General features: G+C 42.6%; 2 long non-coding RNA genes across 17 annotated transcripts in view; one reads left to right on the top strand and one right to left on the bottom strand.

Annotated features, from left to right (window-relative positions):
• LOC136794244 (uncharacterized) overlaps positions 1 to 17,565 on the bottom strand; it is a 692,340-nt gene that overhangs the window by 31,343 nt on the left and 643,432 nt on the right. For 12 of the 14 annotated variants that reach the window (XR_010840679.1, XR_010840677.1, XR_010840687.1 and 9 more), the window contains one exon: positions 7,118 to 7,403. This is a non-coding gene — a long non-coding RNA (uncharacterized lncRNA). Of the gene's footprint in view, positions 1 to 7,117; positions 7,511 to 17,565 lie in introns of those variants that run through there. The other 2 variants (XR_010840688.1, XR_010840676.1) reach the window with 1 other exon arrangement.
• LOC136794245 (uncharacterized) overlaps positions 11,606 to 17,565 on the top strand; it is a 165,880-nt gene continuing 159,920 nt past the window's right edge. For all 3 annotated transcript variants that reach the window (XR_010840692.1, XR_010840690.1, XR_010840691.1), the window contains exon 1: positions 11,606 to 11,666. This is a non-coding gene — a long non-coding RNA (uncharacterized lncRNA). The remainder of the gene's footprint in view (positions 11,667 to 17,565) is intronic.

Genomic DNA, 17,565 nt, shown 5'->3' with positions numbered 1-17,565 from the left:
TTCTATCCCTTTTTATTTATTAAGGCATAGATATGCATATGGATGCATGGTAGATTGACAATTTAAAATTGCTTAATCATATTTTTTTCTTCTTGTCTCTCCCTTCAGCACCTTGCCTTTAATTTCCAGAAGTGGTATTACACATAACACATGAACAAGGGGATAACAAATGCTATTTCAGTCCAGACCCAATTTCACCAAATAATTTCAGTCAAGAGCTGTAAGGACTCTTGAAACCTAAGGAATGCAGGGCTGCTCTGTATTCAGCTCCTTTTTATACTCATTCTCTTTCATCTAATTCCCACTGATGAAATAAATACATTTTTAAAAGAACTCAATAGTTAGAAAACTAAATATATTTCCCCTTTCAAATTACAGCAACAGAAGTTATACACAATCACGTGTGTATGTCTTCAGGGTTATATATGATAATAATCATATTGCTTACAGTATTATATAGGTACCTCCTTCATATATTCCAGCTTAAATATTTTCTGGAAAAGAGGGTTCACACTTCACAATTTCATTTCCATTTCTGAATTATCAAGCAATTATAACATAAGATTCTGTCTCTGCACTGCAGCTATTGTCCAGGGAAAAATTCAGTGTGGCCATTAAATAATCTAATTATTTAAACAGAAATTCTCTTTTTAAAAAGACAAAATGAAAATTTAAAGAGCTGCCACCAGTGGTTTTCATTTGCACTGAAAAAAATGAACCTATGATTTTGATATTAAAATTTAGGAGAAGCAAATGAAAAACAAAAATAAAAACCCAGCAAACAGATTACCAGGAACTGCAAATGGGCCAAAAAACCCATGGGCCTTTTCACACCTCTAAATCATTGCTTGGGAGTCCAAATACAAATCTCCCTGATTCATCACACTATCTTGTGCAATCAATCATACCAAAAGAACAGGGTTTCCTTAGAATCTTAATTTTCCAGTGACCAGGGTTGTTACCCTCATTTTAGGAAAAAGACGATTGTTTCAAATTCTCCAACTGTGATTATTTCATTTAGTTATGACCACAACTTTTGTGTGAAAAACAAATGTAAGCCCTCCTTAAGGTTTCTCTAGGCCATATTAAATGACACATAAATGACACCCCAGTGCGTGCCGGGCTCCACACATACTGTACTGGCAATCTACCAAGCAGAGAGAATATCTTTCCCTTAGCCTGGTCCCTTCCAAGTTAGAGCAATGAGATTTAATTTTCTTCATTCTGGAGATCTCATGGTGCATACTGCTCCTGTGTTACCTGCAAAATCCCCTTTCCTGAAGTACAGTCAGGCATAATACAAAGTCACAAAAAGTGACAACTCAACAACCTCAGAAGGCAGAGGTGTTTGGCACCCCAAAAAGAAAGTTAGGGGAAGAAAGCTCTGCTTAACGTGTGTGTGAGGGATAGGAGTACTATCAAAGGAAAAGGAAGAAAGACTTTCACCTGTTTCCATGAAAAGACACTGAAAGCAAGCCATTAAAAAAAAACACCCTATAATCACCATCAGCTCTAAACAAAACTGTTACCCACTTTTTCTCCAAGATTTGCAGCATCATCTAGCCCTGGAAAGTGCTCTAAATGAAAGTATACACCCATCCTGGGCGGACTGGCATCAAGGCCTCCCATCGACATCTGGAGCCCTCTCCCAAAAGCTCTTCTGCTCTCAAAAGAAATGTCTGAGAAGTCTGCCTTCCCAGGGGTCCACTTCTGCTCAAGCCCTAGTGCCCCCCCTTCCAGCCCCGCCTCAGATGCAGTTGGGCTTCCAAACCCATCCCAATGGAATTCTCAGATTGTTAGCTTGATAATCTTTAAAGGCTCTTTCGGAGCTGGGGCTCTGACTTTTATCTCCCCTCCCACCCTTCTTCCCTTTTTGTAGGCTCTCCCCGCTCCTTTTCCCTCTCACCCCATCCCCCCCCTTAATTTGAAGATCATTGACACGATAGGCTGTAATGAGTCCTTCAGAAACTGTTATGATCTACGGTGACAATCTCTGCACCTAATTCACAGATTATTGACAAGCACTGTGGGCTCAATGGTGTCAAGTTGTACTTGTTTCAACACCCTTCAGCAACCCACATAGCAGCTGGGCCCTGGATTAGGACCCACAGTCTGGCAGTGCTTATCTGCCTGCTGAGTGGTGGAGAGATGAGTATCTGTCTATACTCCAGCTCCTTCCCAAGCCGGGCTGTGCTTTCTCCCTGGCGCCTTGTCTGTCTCAGGGTTGGATCAAGTGAACTAAAGGATATTCAAAGTTTAAAGACAAAGTAAAAGAGCAAACAGTGATAAACGAGGGTTCATCCTTATAATCTTGGCTTTAATAATCAATCATTTTCTCCATCCCTAAATAGCTACCAAACTCCAAGCCCCATATACTCGCTTTCAGAATGAGGTTTGGGTTCACCAGGAAAGGTGTGAGGGATGGAGGGGAGAGGGGGCTGAGGACTTAGCATTCAGTGGGCCCAAAGCTAGGCTGGCCCATCCTCCCGGATCGCCCTCAGAATCGGGCAAGATTGACCACTTACAAAGCAGGGCGCCCAGCCAACAGGCTCTGGCTCTGGCCTGGACACTGGGACAAGAGACCAAAACTGCCCGCCCCGCCCCTAAAGGGCGCTTTGCTGCTGCGGAGAAAACGCAGCGGGTTGCCAGCGTTGCGGCTCTGCCTGCTGCTAAGGAGTCAGTCACTCGCTGCCCCCTCCCCAGGCCCCAAAGATGGAAGGGCTGCTTTCCTGCTTGCCGCCGTGGGGCGTGAGATTCCAGTAGGGGCTGAGGCCTCGTGAAACCACAGAAATGACTCTGTGCTGGGAGAGGTGGGTGGTATTCCCAGGCCTAGGCCACCCACTTGTTTAGTTCTTTTTCCTAAACTAGGGGTTGCGCTTTCTCCCTGGGTCCTGGGAATTTGGGGGCGCACTGCCTGCCCTCCCTCAGCCAGGTGCGGCTCCTCCCCTAGCCTTCTCCCTATAGGTTGGACCCCCGCGGGGCAGAAGGGGTGTGTGTGAAATCTCAGCGCCTGCTTTTGCAAATTCGACATCACTTCCGAACAGCAAGCATATACCCTCTTTAGCTGGGCACCTCCAAGATTCTTCTGGCTTTGGCCTCCCCACGCCGCGGGCAGCCTGGGGCCGCGGCTGTCAGAGCACTGTTTGTCACCTTAACGGGGTTGGCACCAAAGTTGGCCCGGACTTAATGTTTCTGTACTGGGGACTAGACTTTTGGTGAAGCAAAGGGTGAGGGGGCCTCTCTAGCAGGGAATCCCGCTTGCCGGTCATTTCCATAGAATTCCGAGTAAAAATTGATTTAAAGCCTTGATTCTCTCCCTGCCACTGTATCCGAACTCATTATTGAGAAACATAAGCCGAGATTCGATTCTGGCATCAGAGGGAGAAAGCGTCTCTCATCTCACCGAGCAGCAATTTCCCTGAAAACACAATCTCAGATCTGCTGACTCTGGGAGGTGGGAAGAATGAACATAAGACCAACGTTAAAAACAACTTGAGTAGCCACAGTATTAAATATTTTAAGAAGTAATTCTGTTATGAAAATTAGGCTAGTTTCCTTCAATAGGCAAACTTAAAAAAAAAAAAGCAAACAAGCAAGACGTAAACTTCTTGAGGTTTTTATCTAAAAGTTAAAATTGTACTTACAATCCTCAAGATCCAAATCATCAAACACCTTGTTGAGACCATTTGTGTTCATTTTTTAGCACACACATTGTTTCAGTTTGATCTTAAACACCTAAACAAACCCATGTTTTCCCATTGTTTTAAGTTCAGAGGATGCTCATTTTATCTTTCTGAAAGGACTCAAAGTGTACTTTTGCCCTCACTCTCAGACCAAAGAAAAAGTCAAAGCTCTTTCTCATGTAGACAGGTAGTTTTTGAAAGTGTAACTCCTCTTCCCCTAGGATAATTTGGATTCCTGGTCAATGCAAATACTGAATTTAAAAATAAAACACTCTACCATTGCCACACCTTTCCTGGAATCCTACGGTTCAGGAAAAGAGAGAGAGAGAGAGAGAGAGAGAGAGAGAGAGAGAGGTGTCAGGCACCTGTTTCTTAAAGAACATCTGGAATTTAACTGCTAGGTGGGAAAGGAAAAGTTTGATCAAGATTGATTTTGGGGAAATGAAACATTCAAAGAAGAGACTGACCTTTTAATTACACTCTGAAAATAAAATTTTAAAGGAGCAAGTTATTTCGTTTACTCAGAGACTCCGTTACTATACTTGAAAGGGCCTCTGAGGGCATTCAAGATGATGCTGACAATGTCAAAACAGCACGCAGCAGCATCTTTCGTTTTATGTTTTGAAATGTGGACAAAACGGGAGAAGTAACTTTTGCTTGGTTCTCCACTGCTAGAGGAAAATTCTCAGTTTCTCTCTCTCTTTTAAAATCGTGCTTCTCTACTTGTTTTAGTACCGCTAAATCTTTAAAAAGAGTCCCAAATCCAAACGGGGGTAGGAAGTGGCTGCCAGGATGTGAGGAGGGGGAAGAGATTCGTCTTTATTTTATATTGAATTAAAATTGCGTTATCTCCTTTTAACATTTTATTGAATTAAACTTATATTATCTTTCAAGGATATAAGAACTTGTTTCTCCTTCCCATCTGCTTTTTGGAGGGTAATAAAAAGTTTTCTCTAACCCCAGAGCAAGGTTTCAGTGATTTCCAGGACTGGCGCTGCGCAGCTCCTACTGTGTCCAACAGGGGGCGCTGGCCACGAACCTGCGCAGCGGCTCAGCCACGCTTCACATCTGAGCCGGGTTCTAGCCCCTGAAGGCGAGAGCCGCTCGCGGGGTCGAGTACAGAGCTTTAGTCTTCGTGGATAAAAAGAGATTAAAGGCTAAATTCTTTTTTGGGGTGTGTGTGCGTGCGTGGGTATGTGTGTGTGTGTACGGGGGGCGGTGGTTATCAATTTTAACCAACTACGAAAATGTAGAGCTTTTTATCCTTTGATGTTCTCATAAAGAAACTCCTATCGGTGGGGGAATTACACGGTTTCTGAGCCAACACTGCAGCTACAGTGTGGGGGAAATTATTTAATTAAAAATATATTTTTCCATCTGTTCACATGATCTTTTTAGAAGTACTTAAAAAGCTGACACTGATCCCTTTGGCCTGTTCACCCTGCCCCAAGTTTCAAATACTTTAGCTATTTCGAAGGCCCTTCTATTAATTTGAAGGGGGAAAAAGAGACCCAAATATTTAAATGCCCCCAAACAGTTACTCCTCTGCATTCTTTCTTCCTTTCTTTCTTCCTTTCTTCCTTCCTTCCTTCCTTTCTTCCTTCCTTTCTTTCTTTCTTTCTTTCTTTCTTTCTTTCTTTCTTTCTTTCTTTCTTTCTTTCTTTCTTTCTTTCTTTCTTTCTTTCTCTTTCTTTCTATCTATCTATCTATAGGGATTTTTATGTGATTGACACATTTCACATTGCCTATTCTGCAAAGCCAGGTGTAAATGGCAAGAAGCGACTCTAAAAAATTTTTTTTGATGTTGGACTACATAACGCCCAAGTATAAGATGAAATCTAAATAAAATTGTAATCCACCCACCCCCACGCTAACTTAAAAAAGAAGAAGAAAAAAAAACCTTCACCTGTATTTAAATAGCGTGTCTTTAATTACAGCAGTTGGGGATGCATGAGGCTGAAATGAAATTAGCAGTCATTACCAGTCCTTTAACTCTGTGGTGCTTTTGATCAGCACTAAATTAGCTTTCCAGTCCTAACAAAGACTCTACAGCAAGCAGTGGGCTGTAAATAAGACAGCGCGACCTGCCCTCAACACCTTTTCTCTTGTCAATCATAGCTCTATCATTCAGCCCAAGATTAACCTTTATCTACCAAATTTTTTTAAAAAAACGAACGAAAGAAAGGAGAAAAAGAAAAAGGAGGCGGGAAGGAAAGCCCCCTTACCACCACATGTCGAAATAACAGAGGTTCCTAAGAGCCCCCTTTCAATTGTATTATAATGAGCCCGTGTCAGAATCTGCAATTTCCAAATCATCCCTCCCCACCCCACCCCGCTACAGCTCTCGAGTATATTAGAAGAGTCAGAATGCTGTTCAGGTAGGAAAGGAATCCCTTTTCCCGAATTACTAGTTGGGCATGGGCCACCCTCTGTAAGTCAATTTGCCATTAGCCTCTCCTATTACTTTAACAAAATTTAGGGAGAGGAGGAATGTTTGAGGAGAAGACATTGATAATTTTAAGGCATGTACGTAAGTTTCCGGGATGAAAACAATCAATTTACTCCACTAATAGTCTCTAGTTTCTAAGTCTGCGGAGAAAAAAACCACCAACAGCAGCAACAAAAACTCAGCTGCTTTTCCCAGTACTGAATTGAGAAAGTAAAACATTGGTTCAAATTGCCATTAGAGGGCGCCAGAGAGCAAGCCCCTCTCCCTCGCACAACTTCCCACAGAAGCCCTCCTAGCTTCCAGCTTCGCCATGCTCTGTAATTCCTTCTCTCAGGTAATATTTCTTGCTTATCCTGCCCTCTTGCTTCTCTAGCCCCCTCAATGTCAATCTCTCATAAAGAACAAGGTGTCGCCTTGTCCCTTTACTTTTCTTTTCACATCCTTCCCCCCAGCCACCACCAAAATAGTAAGATGCCAGATGAAATGGTAGCAACCCCTTAATGATATATACCTTTAGACTCAAATCACTCTTTCCACTCTATGTAATCTTGGTATGGAGAAGGTTCTTTGTAGGGGTGAAATGTTGGATTTTAATATTTTTTAAATGGAAGCCTGAAAATTTCATTTCTGCATTTCTCTCTGGGGGCTCACGGATTTCTTTATTTTCATAGAAAAGGAAACACACACACTATTGCATGGCAGCTGATTATGCTCAGTGCTAAAACTGCTCAGAAGAGAATAAAATAATGTCATTTCATTTCTGCATTTGTTAAAGAAATCAAAATTAGTATTTAATCCCCAAAGTTAACGCTTTCAGACTTAAATCTGTCTGTGTTAAATGACTGCCACACAGGGTGTATTTCCACATCTCTTAAAGGTCAAAAGAAAAAAAAATAGAATGAGAGGAGAAGAAAGTGAGTTGGGGGGGTGGGCGGAGAGGAGTGAGCTAGCAGTGAATGTCAAAGTTGGGTTGCAAGCTACTTACATGTCCATGTCAGATCAGGGTGTTGTCTTGTAGCAGTTTGATTGGCAGGTAAAAAAGCGAAAGAACGTGAGGGCTCCCTGAGTCTCTTGTCAGCCCAAGCTTGATCACTTCTCACCGGACAGAACGAGTTGAAGGAGCTTGCAATTCCCCTCTCATCCTCCATCCAAACCACCGTGAATCCATTTCGGCTTTTCTTCCCCCCAGTCTCTCCATCAGCCTCCTGCCTTCAACCGCTTCGCCTTACACCAGCCTCCAAGACCTAGCCTAGCTTTGCCACTGCAATCCCCTGCAACAAGAAAAATCGTTTATGGCTTAAAACCCCAAATGGCTGATTTTTTAAAAGAGAGAGAGAGGGAGAGGGAGAGAGAGAGGAGAGAGAGGGTGAGGGGGAGAGAGAGGGGGAGCGAGAAGAATGCACCCAGAGAACAACAAAAAAGTCAGTTATCCTAACACTGCTCTATCCCCCCACCGTACAGAAGAAGAATAAAAAAAAAAGCTTTATGTTTTTTCAGTGGGTATTCAAAGATAATTTGATGCCATTGTTTCTGCTACAGATGGTTCTTTTAAATACAATAACACGGCTCTTTGTGCAGGCTACCCACAATAAAAATCGAAAGCGTTCCCCTGAATAACCATTTTGTTCTCTCTTGTATGGGGCCAACAAAAGATGCCGTGAGGTAATGGGTTCTGTTTATTGAAGCCATAGAATAGGGGTTTGATAAAGATTTTTTTAAAGCAGAAGACCTTGCAAGGTCAGGCTGATCTCTTCATATTTTTTTATTAAAATATTTGTCCAATAGATTATTCCTTGGTGCAGCTGCAGGTTTCCTCCTCGATTCTTAATCAGCCCAAACATCTGTCTCTTTGAGGAGGCTTTAAAAAGTCTGCAATTGTATCAATGGTGCAGGAACCTTATCAAATACTGAGTTTTTAGGCTCAGTGCAGGCAAAGGCAATGGAGTTTCAATTCTATTTGGTCCTGATGGGGTGAGGTGGAGGGCTGGGGGGAGAGGAAACACACCAGCCCCAGACAGAGTGACTGGAGAAAACCAGGTTTCCTCCCCACTGCTCCCCACTCCCTGTTGGCCATGCATAACTGCACAAGCCAGACACACAGATCACTGAGGACTTGAGATGTGTCTCCTGATCTCTGCAAGCTCCACCCGTGCATACATGTTGGACAGGGGTTAGGCATGTTTTCTTACCATGCTCCCCTTCTCGTCTCGTTAGGTCTCCAATCCCAGAAAACCTAGGATGGGATGCCATGGGGAGGAGTGGAACAAGCTAAAGGTTAGACTTTAGCACCCAAAGGGTCCTACTCTTGGCTCTTTCATTCACTGTTAGTTAGCTTTGACTCATTGATTGCTATCTTGCCAGGGGACTGGTGGCCACAGCTCTCCTGCTACAGTGTCCTATCCCCTCAGGCTTCTTCTTATAGCCACCCTGCTTCCCCCTCAGCTCCACAGAGAACATCTGCTTCCCCTCGCAGGGGAAGCCCTGCCACCTAGACCCAGCCGAGGTCTGTATCAACTTGGAGACCTGAACACTTAGGCAATGAGGGTGCTGCAGGGGAAGTGCAGGGGAAGATGGCTAGGTTTCTCTACCTTTCTATAGGAATTAATGACAGGACTCTCTGGGCCTCCAATAGCCCAGAGTGACTGTAATCCACTTTCATGTCTTCTGCTCTGTGTATCGTCACTTGTGGCAAGACAATAGTCTGGGGAAATGGCTTTAATCTTAAAAACAAGTTTTCATTGGGTTCTCTATCTATGTCCCCTGCCCCATTTAGTCCTCCCTTTCTTCCCACAAACCATTCAAAATAAAAGAAAGATAAACCCTCAAATGAATCTCTTGACAGAACTGATCTTAGCTTCCACCTTCCCTTTCAGAAACAATATTATTGGTTTACAACTGGTCTGAAGTAATATAATAAGGAATTCTTGAGGACTATTACTTAGACACCAATTAAAGCCTTTCCTACAAAACTTGAAAAACAAACACAAACAATAAAACAGAAAATTAAACAATATTTCACATGGTTGTTTCTCAATAATTCATTTTATATCTCAGGATGAACACCTTAATATTATTTCAAAAGAAATGAAAGTCAGGACAATATTAAAAAGTTATACACATCCCAACACTCTCTGGATCAAGAAAACTGTGCCTATATAAGTGTGTGTTGGTGGAGGGAGGGAGTGGAGAGTGTAAATCAAGAGCAAACTTTAATAGAATAGGCTGAGGAGTGTGTTGCTTTCCTCAATGTTGGAAAGGTGGGAGGGGATGCATTATGCAAAATGGAAAGTCAACAGTAGAAATACCTACTTCAACTAAAGGTGGAGTGGGAGACAGTACATGTAACATGTTTAATCCAGTGTTTCACAACTTGGCACTACAAAAGTAATCCACTGAAATAACGGAATAATCTCTTCCTGCTTCCCTCATACATTTTTTCTGAATATCAAAACTTATAAAGGATGCCCCAACCTGATGAAAGCTATTTTCCTTTTCATATAACTGAAAGAAGAATCTGAACTGCTTGTCCTCTTTCCAGCAAGGGAGGGGCTTGGGGCTGAATCTAAGTCTGTAAGATAGGAAGGCATCAGTGAGTACCCTAAGGTGTCTAAAAGTGAGTAAACCTTACACATCTTATCAATTGAATCTATTCAATCCCAGTCACAAGGAAGTTTAAAATCTCTCAGGTGGCCTCACTCTCTGGCTAAGGATAGGAAGACAGTTTTGTAGGTAAGCCTCCAAAAGTTGTCTCAAAAGCTGTAATGTTTTCCCCCATTCTATCTGACATGGGGGAAAACTTCAGCCTGTAACTAAAATATGTGGAATGTGTCACGGTGAAGGGCAAAAGTGACAAACTGCCTTGGTAGGTGAGGGAATCAAGAACCAGTTGCCTGCAACTGGAAAATTGCGTAAAACAATAACAACAGCAACCTTTCTGTATCCACAAACTAATTTAACTGGTCAGCTCCTCTCTCAGAGCAAACACACACCACCAAAACGATTCTAAGTTATAGAAACGGCTTTCTGACGGGGTTGGGGAATCCTTGTGCACTGATTTATGGGCGTTTATAGGTGGCTCTGAACTGGAAACTTCACTACTCAAAATGGCTTTGGGGCCAGAGTTGAGCTCTCCAGTTCTACAAGCAACAAGCCGTACTGGGGAGATGGGGTGGGGAGGGGATACTCCCACCCCCCCGTCCCCCCCTACTGGGATGCATTCAGCAAGAACAACTCGGATTGAGGGAGGGAGGGAGGGAAGGAAAGAAGAAAAGGAAGGAAGGAAAGCAGAAAGGGAGGAAGGGAGGGAAGAAGGGAGGAAAGGAAAGGAAAGGAAGGGAGGGGAAGGGAAGGGAAAGGAAGGGAAGGGAAGGGAAGGGAAAGGAAAGGAAAGTAGAGAAGGGATAAAAGAAGAGGATTTAATGGCAGACGGGATTAGCAAGAGGGGCACCCTGGACCTGGTTTTAAATTGGCGAGTGCTGCTTGTAAGGAAACACTGTACGCACGATCAGGGTCTGGATGTTCCAGGGAACCAGTGACCGTACAAATCATGAGTTTCACAGAGATGGCACAGTGCCATGCTTTAGCCATCAGCTACCGTGAAAACTGTAGCTTCCCTATCGCAGGCAATCCGTCATTCTCTACTGGCCGCTCTACCTCTCCACACGGAAAAAAGTCGGACTCGGACAGCCTCCGGCGCGGGCTGGGCCCCGGGGACCCTCTGGGAACAAGGGCTCGCGGGCGGGCGGCCGAGTGCCGGCCAGCGGGGCTCGGATAGGAGCCGCCCGCGCCAGGTCGGAGGGCGACTGCTTCCCCAGCCTGCGGAGGGTACCGGCCGCGAGTGCCTCCAAATACACCACGGGACTCTGAACGTGTTGCTCCCGTCAGCTCGCCCAACACGATTCAATTATTCACTTAGACAAAACCAACAGCACACAAGCCCGCCACTTGATGAACTCTTAAAATGACAGGAAGGGGAGCGCGGCCAGGGCGACCCTCCGCCGGACACAACCCGGGGAGGGACGTGGTTTAAATGCAAGGTCTTTAGATGCTAAAACCTAACCCGGGAGCGCGCGCGAGTGTGTGAAGAGAAAACCTCAGTTTTCAGAGCCACTAGAATAAACTTCTCGCTGAGCCTCGGCCCTCTCTCCTCCCGCAGCCTTTCCTTGGTCAGCGGACACCCGAGGGCAGCTGGGGCCGAGGGTGGACACGTCTCGTCGGGTCGGGCCGGCCTTCTAGGTTGGCGGGGCCCTGAGGAACCGGTCCGCCTGACCCGACTGCGCTCGCGTGGGAAAGCGGAGGCTCGGCCGGCCTGGCTGCGCTTGCCCAGCCCCGGAGGCGCGGCTTCCCGGCCTGCCCGCCAGCCCTCGCGCGCCGCCGCATTTCCCGCGCTCGCGGCCCGCACGTCCCGGCGCGGCCCGCACGTCTGGGCGCGGCCGGCGCGGCTCCGTGCAGCCCCGCCTCGGGCTCCGGTTCCGGCTCCGGCTGCGAGAGGGAGGGCGCAGGCCCTCGGCGAAGGGACGGGCGGCGCTGACCGAGTGAGTGGAAGCCTGGGTCCCGGGCGCCTGCAGGCCCGCTTTCCCGGCCGCCTTTTCCCACGCTGGGCGCCCCGAGGGGCGGGCGGGCGCGTGTCCCTGACTCTAGGCTCAAGCGTGTTGGGACCCGCTTGTTTGAGCGAGCGCACAGTGTGGCGGGTTCGGTTCGTTCCCCAGTGCGCCGCGTGTGGAGACAGAGCCTGGGAGAGCCCTGGGAGCGTGGGGAGCCGGGCGTCCTCCCCGAGGGCTGGGCGGTGGGCAACTCGACGACTCGAGGGGTTCAGGGAAGGAAGGTGGGAGAGGAGGGCGGGCGCTCCCAGGGGAGGCGGCTCGCGGCTTCTCGGCCAAGACCTGGGAAGCCCAGGTGTCGAAGGGGGGCCGCAGGGTGAAAGGTGGCCTGTTTCCTCAGTGGTCACAGACGCAGCGTGGTCTCCCTCCCCACTCGTGTTCCAACTTGTGGAACTCTCTGAGGTTCCCCCAGTCTTTGTTTTACGCTAAGAACGAACTAAGAAGGGTGTGTTTTTATAATTAAGGGGAAAACTGGAGGTAGGAATAGGGCCTGTGGGTAGCGTTCCTTAAACTTTTCTTGATATATACAAAATGAAATTATACATGCAGTCATGTTTTTGTTTATGTGTTAAGAGTATTCATTTAAAAATGTTGAACATTTAAAATGCCACACATTTTGTGACTTTAAAAAAAATTTCTCACTTTATCAATATTGTAGAGTTTCAGTAAATGGAAATGTCTCTGGTCTTTCAACCTCTGAGGGTAATGGAGCGAGGGGAAAGGACCGTGGGATATCTGTCTTGGGTCATTTGGCGCAGTCTTACTAGTACCATGCTCCCAAGATAAATTAACTTGCATTTTAGTTAAAATATTATCATCATCTGCTGGACCTCAAGAATAACGTAAACTGAGGATATTTTCCAAATGTACACCTATGCAGTATTGTAACTACCAGTACACAGTTGGATTTGATAAGTTTACATTTGAACCAGAATTTGTATAGTGCAGCTCCAGGAACACATTTGCAGACCCAGTGCAAAAGCTGTATGTACATAAATGTTTGGAAAGGTATCCCAAAGTGTGATTATTCTTTGTCCCTCTATTTCAGAGGCCCAAGAATGGGCAGTTGGTATGGATGGCTTACTGATACATTCTTCTTTTTAAAAATGTATATATATATAATATATATATATATTTTATATATTTTAAGCGGAGGATAGTTGATTTACAATGTTGTGTTAGTTTCTGGTGTACAGCAAAGTGATTCAGTTATGCATATATATACTTTTTCATATTCTTTTCCATTATAGTTTATTATAAAATATTGAATATAGTTCTCTGTGCTCTACAGTGGGTCCTTGTTGTTTATCTATTTTATATATAGTAGTGTGTATCTGCTAATCCCAAACTCCTAATTTATCCCCCGCCCCTTCCCCTTTGGTAACCATAAGTTTGTTTTCTATGTCTGTGAGTCGGGTTCTGTATTGTAAATAAGTTCATTTGCTGATACAGTCTTAAAGAGAGTAAAAACTGTAGTGAATTTTGGGAGAAAAGGAGCATCCCATTTAAGGTTTTGCCTGTGGAAAGAAGATAATGATCCAAGGAAACTGATTCTAGGGAGAATTTCTATTTACACCTTCCCTTCCAATCCCTTCTCCTAACATTCTCCCTTCACCCTCGAAGAAAGAGCAACATTCTGTTTGCTTGAGGATAGTAAGAGCAAAGGAACTAACCTTTAATGTCCATCTATTATGTACCAGATACTTTCTCTTATTTAATTCTCATAATAATCTTATAAAATTGGAATTTTTATCCCCCCCCCCTTTTTTTTTTAAACAGAGTAAGGGAAGATCCAGCTGATTTAAATATCTGTGGCTGGGAAACAGTAGATCTGGGTTTGAAATCTAGCTCTATAATTCTAAAACCGATCATGGTCTTTAAAATCTGCTAAACTGAGTCCAAGTAGACTCAAGCAAGCACCACTGGTTACTGACTATTGTGGGTTCAGGAGGAAACTGTGAACAGTGTGTGGTCTTGTCTTTTTCTTCTCTCCTTTTTCTGGAAGGCAGCTTCCTAATTGTGGCTGTCCTTAGGATCTTTTGGCTGTGAAGAGATTGATTTGAAGCAGGGATATAAAATTCTATGTCTTTTTCCTGTGCCATACCAAGGTTGAACCTAGAGTTTAAACTCAGTTTTCTGCATTTAGGTCTCAGTTGACATCAGGTTTCAGGCTACCCATAGGCTGGCTTGGTCAAGGTAATGATTTCATGAGGACAGACTCAGATAGGTCAAACTAAGTATCACTCTTAAAACTCCAGCCTCAGAAACCAAAAGGGTGGGAGGGAAATATAGTAATAACAGAACACATGACTGCTAATTAACCTTATTAACAACTGCAAACCAGTGAACATTTATATTTTTATTTTCTCAGAAAGGCAATTAATTTTTTTTGCCTACTATTAACTACCTTTCCCCCTCGGATAATCACCTATATCAAAACCACCCTTTAAAAGGTCAGTAGAAATTATTTTAAGACATTAAAATATAAAAAAGTATTGTTATTTTAATAGGCACTGTGGATAGTTTAATTTGTATCTTGTATTAAATTAAACATATGGTGAACAGGGTATAATAGATTTTCTATAATTTAGCTGCCAATGTGGCAACAGCAGCCAGTTACTCTCACCAGCAGACTTGTCAGTGGTTTGTTTACTAGCTTATTTGAATTAAAATAAAGCTTCGCTTCTGCTGACTGCACATCATTATCTATGAGACCATAATCCTGCTAGCAAATCCTATATCTTCCAGAACTGGCTCTTTTGTTTGGGATTACTGAGAGCTTAGCCTATAACAAAGAGGAATAAGGCATCCCTCTCATCCTCATAATTAAGTGTGGGGACTAATTTAGAAACAAACCCAGAAAGATGTACTATTTGGAGTTATATTTCTATACAGAATGGAAGAGAAACAGGATAGGCCAAACACCTGATTGTTAACAGAATGTTTAAACTATTAAGCAAGTGTACTACAGGAATCCAGCTTGTTAAAATTAAGAGCAACAGCAAATAAGGCATTGATGGCCTTTGCATGGGGCAGTAATTCTGTATGAAGGATCTGAAGGTATGTTTGGGAAGAGGAAGTATTAGGGTGTCAGGCAGGAGAAGATGTGCTGTATGCTTTGTGAATGACATTTATTTTGTTCTTTCATTATCCTAACAGACTGCACAATTAATAGTTATTGTTATGAGCAGAGTTATTAAAATACTGAAATAAAAATAGCAAAACAGTTTTTTATTCACTGGAAAAAATATAACTGTCTCTGGAAATTGTTAACATTTTACTAACAAGGTACATAACATTTAGCGAAAAGAAAAGAATGGGTGATTTCCTGGCTCTTTCCATACACCCAGCTCAAAACAGACCTTCGTGACTTCTGCTAGCCCAATAAAATGTATGTTTAAGGAAATAATTTCACAACTAGGATGTACATAAAAGCAGCTTTTACAATCCACCATCCATATATAAAGTGATGCCTGTTTGTTAAAGAAGAGGGAAAACACATGGGTTGATTTATCAATGTCCTTAACATTAATTGTCACAGATGGGAATTCTGAGGATATGTGAAACAAAATCAGACTCTGGTGAATTATAAAGCAGGTCCTTAGACTTTAAAAACATTTAGGCAAAGTGACAGTTCAGAACATCTGTTAGCCTTCTGTCTGAGTATAAACTAGATGTCATGGAGTGCACAGCTGTAGGCATTTTAGGCTTTTTTGCCAACATCTGTCACAGCAGTACAATAATATAGGTAATTATCAACACCTTATATAAACTATTTGCTATTTTAATTTTTAGAAAGAGTAAAATTAGTGTTACAATCCTTGGCAAAAATAATTGAGATGAATATAGTCATTTTGCTCTAAAAGATGAATAAGTGATCTGACCATTCTTTGAAAAACACATTTTAAATATTTTCTGCAGCCAATATTGGTATTGTTCCATTTAGAAAAGCAAAATTCTAAGTGATTTTTTTGAAAAGATAAAAGTACAAGTTAAATAAGAGGGAGGGCAGAAGAGGCCAGTAATTTGCTTTTCAGAGCAGCCAAAGGTGTGATATGCTTTGTGATAAAAAGATAGAGTTTAATACCACACAATTGTGGCATTAATTGATTCCATATTCATAAAGATTAATAATTCATTTTATAATGTCAGTGTAGCAAAATCTGTATTGATGAATTATAAAAAATTGTCTCCCTCCCCTCTCCTTGCTCTTCTCAGTCCTAGAATTTTGCAGAGAAGTGGCATATAAAACTATAATTCACATCTTGCCATCTTAGTAACTAAAGTTAATTTGAAAGGGTTGGCACATCATATAAATCCAGGGACGCTTCATTGTTTTAATGCCACCTGGATATGGATCATCTACAGTGCTCATCCTAAGGTACTGGGAATTATTGTCTCACATCTGATTCCCTTGACCTGTACAATATTTGTGTTTCAGTCTAACCTCGAAGCAGCAAGACTATATTCCAAAGCACCTGTTCTGGGGAAGATGCCCGTCAATAATGTCTTATTGAAAGATCAGGCCCAGCTAGAGAAAATAAAGGAATTGAGCTGCAGTTGGATTTCATCATCTAAACATGCAATGTAATCTTAACCAATTCATTACACACTCCTTTTGTTTCCACTACAAAGGGGATGTTGCCTTTATCAGAGGTTGTAATTCCAGTATGTTCAAGCAAAGACAAGGGAGAAATTGAAAAAGTGCTATCAATTCTGCCCACAGCCAGGAAGAACTGTAGGGTCAGAAGGTCATTATCACTGTCCCATGTACAGTTCAGACTAGACCACAGATAGCTCAAGTTTCCACACTGCAATAGAAAGGTATAATAAAGGAGACTCACAGAAAATACTGAATAGGAGTAGGAAATCATATTCTTGAACACATTTGATTTAACACATGAAGAATCAAATGAAGTGAATCTCTATTGGGAAAATAGTCATGGATGCTTAAAATTATGCTTGCTTAGAACAGTCTTGTGAAGGAGGGAAATTTTATTCATGAAAGGCCAGCATGGCAAAAAAATGAGTCACAAATGTCAATGTTCATAATCTAAAGGTCTGGAAAGGGTCAAATGAGAAAGAGAAGGAGGAAGTAAATATAGATATAAAAGGCAGACAACTTGGCCTGAAAGGAAGGTTTAAAAATGAAAGAAAATGACTAAAGGAAAAGAAAAATGTGATAGATACTGATGAAGAATAAGGCTTATGGGGATTCAGGGAAGAATAAATGAAGATATTGATTACAAAAGGGGGTATTAGGGACCAAATGAAAATTTAGGGCCTTGTGAGTGTCAGTACTTCCTAAAGAGAGTTATCAGCTGTAAGAAATTAGTCTTGCAGAGACAAACATTTAAAAATAATTGCTTAGTAGTATTGTTTTGAAGTCTGTTAAAGTGAGTTCATTTGATACTTCTTAGTGCCATATTTCTTTACCACTGAGGAGAAATCAATGTATGTTGATGTCTAAGAGAGAGGGGAAAAAAGAGAAATTAACCCATTTCCGAAACAACTTGGAAAATACTTTATTTCTAATGATGAATTCTACTCCTTAAGGACATTACTTTTTTTCCCATCAGGTTTTAAACATTTGGGACAGAATAATAGAACAAGGGTATCTGCAATATCAGATATCAGAGTGAGCTTCAAAATGATTGGATTAAAACCATCTTCACTACAGTGGTGGTTTATAAGGAAATACACACTATCTCAGAGTTTATATTGTGCATATGAAGGTATATTTGTGTTTAAATATCCCTCCTTGATTACTTGGTTCTCCTTGATTAATAGGAATAATACTTTGTTAGGGTCCATTTTATATGTTGAAAATTAT

This window comes from Kogia breviceps, chromosome 5 (assembly GCF_026419965.1).
Source record: "Kogia breviceps isolate mKogBre1 chromosome 5, mKogBre1 haplotype 1, whole genome shotgun sequence".
Classification (NCBI taxonomy): Eukaryota; Metazoa; Chordata; class Mammalia; order Artiodactyla; family Physeteridae; genus Kogia; species Kogia breviceps.
Note: the sequence above shows the minus strand (reverse complement) of the source record. Positions and strands in the feature narration are given on the sequence as shown.